At 39.8% G+C, this 4861-nt stretch overlaps 1 non-coding gene across 1 annotated transcript; it reads left to right on the top strand.

The window, feature by feature from the left end:
* Window positions 1-613: 613 nt before the first annotated feature.
* On the top strand, window positions 614-812 carry LOC120534777. Its single transcript, XR_005634797.1, has one exon. It is a non-coding gene; the product is annotated as a U2 spliceosomal RNA (small nuclear RNA).
* The last annotated feature ends 4049 nt before the right edge of the window (window positions 813-4861 follow it).

Below are 4861 nucleotides of genomic sequence, written 5' to 3'. Positions count from 1 at the left end.
TGACAGCCTTGCCTGCATTCTCTTTGTGAGTCAGAATTCTGACTAACAGACGATCCTGGGAGTCTGCTTGAGGGTGTCAATTAGCAGCTACTATCTTGGTCATGCTAAGTTTGCTTAAGCCATGCGGGACATAACAATTATCTCATAGTTCATCGTACAAAAAGAAAAAAAATAGTGATTCTTTATTACTTAATGATATATTTGCATACTTGTGGACAGTAGTTTTGTTAGTTTGTTCTCAATTTTCAAGAAAAAGTCTAAAACAGGACACATAAATCAGACAAGCTATTCTCAGCATTAATTGACTTTGGACTATGATAGGGTGAAAGTGCAAAAGGCAGAAATGAAGTGTGATTCTCCCGCCTACAGCAAAAAGCACCGAGCTGTTCAAGCCACTACAAGTAAAACAGTCACTAATACCTGCAGGGTTCAGATTTTACCTTTGGTTCCCTCACTGTTGGAGGACACTGTTGTAAATTTCTCTCCCCCTCACCTTTAATGTACTGATAAATAAGTGACAGCAGGCTATTTACTTGTTAGTAATTCCAAGAAAGAGAATTTGATATATCAGAGATGCAAAATAGTATTTCAGCAAACCCTGCCATAACTTTATAAGGCTTCACAGCCTTTTGGCTAGAAAACAGTGTAGTATCTGTTCTTATCAGTTTAACATTTGATATGTCCCCTATCTGGGGATCATATATTAAACTGATTTTTGAAACAAGGATATAGGTGAATTGGTGGCTTTGAGGCTAAGGGTCTCTAGTATCTGGAAGGTTGTTGGTTCAAATCTTGTTACTGCCAGAAGGGATCCAACTCCATTGGGCCCTTGATAAAGGCCCTTAACATGAAAATTGTTCCAGAAATGCTGAGCCTGCACTCTGACACCCCCAAGACTCATGTGAAAAAGCATGTTTCCTTCAGTGATTAATAAAGGATATCAAATAAATAAGAAACGAAAAATAATGAAAAAGCAGAGTGTGAGAAAGCTTGATAAAGAATATTCAATCTCCATATGGATTGCACCTCTGACAGGACATAAATCAGGTTCCCAGTACTACAAGATAATGACTGAATTCGTTAGGACACAACAACAGTCACATGCTGTAGAATGACATTCATCCATCCATCCATTTATTTTCTGAGCTTGCATATTTCATTAGGTGTTTCTGAGGCATTGCAGAATGTTCTGATAGGAAAGGGAACATTAGTCCATCACAAAAATGGTAAAACAGTTTGAAATTGAACTTAACAGAAAATCAGAGGGGGAATGACAATATCTTGTTTCCATGCAAGGAGCCGAATGCAAAAGGACATTACAGTGGCTACAGTGAGGCTGGCATCCTAACAGCCACTGAGAAACACTCAAGATGGATGTGGAAACCAAAAGGACTGTACAGTGGGTGGGTGCTTGCTATGGGCAGATCCCATCTGGCAAGTCCCATTATGGATGCCTGCAGTGCAGCATGGGAGTTGTGGTCCTATGGGCCTCCCTTGTCAAGTTCTGTGGTGACTGCCGGGGGAGTTGTGGCATAGTGATGATACAAGGTCCACTGTAGTCCTGCATGACCCAGAAGTGCTTCCTGGAGGCAATTGGTTCAGTACCAAAAGCACTTTTGGGCCTGGAGTTAAAAGAGAGCCCTCCAGTTAGGTCATGGAGTCAGAGTTGGGAGGAAGAAGACAACTCTTGCCTGGAGGAGTAAAAGAGGGAAAAGGAAGGAAGGACAGAAGAGAGGATTGTATTGTTGCGATTGGGGAAACAAGTCCTGTGGAAAGGTACTTTGTTTAATAAAAATACCTTTACTTGAACCTGGTCTGTCTTTGTGTAGTTGAGTTTTAGGCTTCAGTGATCACCCCTACAGGCCACAATGTACAACCTCAATTTTAAAAAAGTTGGGGCATTCTACAAATTGCTAATAAAAACTGAAAGGAGTGATCTGTAAACTCTATTCACCCTGTATTATACTGAAAATACTAAACACATTATTTGATATTTTAACTTTAGAATTTAATTGATTTTTTGTAAATATACACTCATGTCAGATATGATAATTTCAACAAGCTCCAAAAAAGGTGGACCAGTTAAGTGTTTACCACTTTGTAATATCACCATTTCATTCAATATCACTTACTGTATTAAGCATTTGGGCACTGAAGACACAATTTGGTTAAGTTTAGCAGGCTGCATTTTTCCCAGTTCATCCGTAATGCATATCTTTAGCTGCACAGTTGTACAGGGCTTTTCTTGTTGTATTTGGTGCTTCACAATGTACCACACCTTCTCAGTCATAGACAGGTTACGACTGCTGATAGGCCAATCTAGTACCTGTCTTCTCTGCTTCCGTAGCCAGGCAAAATGTGGATAGATTAGATAGATACTTTATTGACCCCAAGGGGAAATTCACATATATAGCAGCATATATTGCTCCAAAATCTGGACATATCTTTTTGCAGTATTGGTGCCCTCACATTTGTGCAAGTTACCTATTCTGTGGGCACTGACATACCCTTGTACCATGACAGTTGCTGGCTTTTAGACCTGAAACTGATAACAGTTTGGATGGTCCTTTTCCTCTTTGGCCCAGAGAACATGACGGCTGTTTTTCCTCAAAAACTATTTGAAATGTTGTCTTGTTGGACCACAAGGCATGATTCCACTAAATTGCTTTCCATCTCAGATGAGATCAAGCCCAGTAAAGTTGATGGTGCGTTAGGACAGTGTTGATGTGTGGCTTCTCCTTTGCATAGTAAAGCTTTATCTGGCGAAAGGTATTAACTCACACAGGTTTACCGAAGTATTTCTGAGCCCATGTCATGATACCCATTAGAGACGCATGATGGTTTTTAAGACAGCAATGTCTGTGGGATAACACATCACGCAATTTTAGAAATGGATTTCGGCCTTCCCCTTTATGCCCTGGGATTTATTTAATTACATTGTGTACTTTTAAGAGTTAAATGCCCAAATTCCTACTGATTTGTCTTTGGGGAATGTTGTTCTCAGATCCTTGCTCATCAAGGACCAGGCCTTTATTTGATGCTCCTTATATACAGAAAATGACTGTTTAATCTTTTTAACATTATCTTGTTATCTCAACTTCTCACAGTGCTATTAGCCTTAACCTATGCCTGCCACAACATTTTTGGAATGTGTTGTTGGCATTGATTTCAGAATAAATGTATATCCTCAAAAAAAATAATGCAGTTGATGAGATTAAACATGCCTTTATACCATTTTTGACTGAATACAAGTCAAAGTAAATTTTCAAATTACCTGAGTTTGTATATATACAGTGTGGCATATGGCCGGGGCCCATGCCTGGCCGGGATGTCCCTTCACCACATCTGCCAGGCAGACAAGGGTGGGAAGCCCAGTATCTCCCCTTGAACGCTAGATGGCAGGATCCCTGGGTTGCAGCGGTGCCTGGGACTCCCCCAGGGCTTCATGGGGATTGGAGTTCTGTGCAGCTCTGTGGTTCCGCAGGTGCCGCCAGGAACAACTGGCCCCTTTTGGGCACTGGCTTCACCGCACCTGGAAGTGCAGCTGGAGGCCAGCAATCCACCACCTGGTGCCTGATAAAAGGGAGCCAGAAACCACCACTCGGCCGGAGTCGGGTGGAAGGAGGACAAAGCTGTGGAGGAGTGGTGGTGAAAGAGAGGAGTGTGGTGACTCAGTGATTAGTGCTTGGGACTGTGGTGTGGCTGGAGGGATTACGGGGAAGAGGTGCCCTCCAGCTGAAGAAAAATAAAAGTCTTTTGTTTTATACGTGCCTCCTGTGTTAAGTCTGTGTTGGGTCAGGCGTAATATAGCATCTTTCTTAACAACAGGTATACTGAAAATGTATATATTAATATGCACATTCATATATACAGTGGATTTGCAAAATATTCAGACGCTATCACTTTCTGCACACTCTACTGTGTTGTAGATCTAATGTTAAGTTAATAAATTTGACATTTTTACCAAACTACACTCAATAATTCTTAACAAAAAAGTGAAAAAAATGTTTTCAGAAAGGTTTGCAAATTTATTAAAATCAAAAACTGAAATTTTTTGATTTATATAAGTGTTCAGTCCTTTGCCGTAGCAATTATCACAGCAAATACAAGCATCACCATAACAATGAAAAATGATTCTGGAATGCTGCCCTTAAAAACAAAGTTTGAAAGAAAAATCCATTACTGTACTGGAACTGAAAAAAAGAAGGAATAGGTTAAAATGGGAAAAGAATGCAGACATTGGACAGAAGATGACTGGAAAAGCGTATTATGGTCAGCATTCTGGAATCATCTTTTTCTGTGACAGATGACACTGGCATTCAGTGTGAATTTAATGAAGAGATCAACTGAGGACCTGTAAGCTCTGCTGTCCTTCTCCTATGCAGTTGCCCATCTGGACCTTCCCCCTCTTTTGCTATTCTATTTAGACACAGTTTGTCCTCTTCTCTCATGATAGTAACAGACACCTTTGCATGAACACATCAACTTCTTGGCAGTCTATTACAGAGAATAGCAATCATTCTGCCAAAAAAAAACCAAACAAACAATAGACTGATATGTTTCATTTTTGTTCATTTTTGTACCCAGAAGTGAACTTTAGGAATGTTAGTACCTTACAACAAAAGGAAAGACAATGTACTTTATTGAACAGAATAGAAATTTCAGTGGTGCTAATGCAATTAATTACAAAAGGCTTCTCTAATAACCAAGCTAAGTATACCATGCCATACCATACCATATTTATTTGTTGAGCGCTTAAAAATACAGCATTACAACTGACCGAAGCGCTGTACAGTTACAACAAGCAGGACTAAAAGCAAAATATTAAAAATAAACATTAAGAGAGAATTAAAACAGAGAT

This window comes from Polypterus senegalus, chromosome 8 (genome assembly GCF_016835505.1).
Source record: "Polypterus senegalus isolate Bchr_013 chromosome 8, ASM1683550v1, whole genome shotgun sequence".
Taxonomy (NCBI): domain Eukaryota; kingdom Metazoa; phylum Chordata; class Cladistia; order Polypteriformes; family Polypteridae; genus Polypterus; species Polypterus senegalus.
The sequence above is the reverse complement of the archived record's forward strand: the minus strand, read 5'-3'. Positions and strand labels throughout refer to the sequence as shown.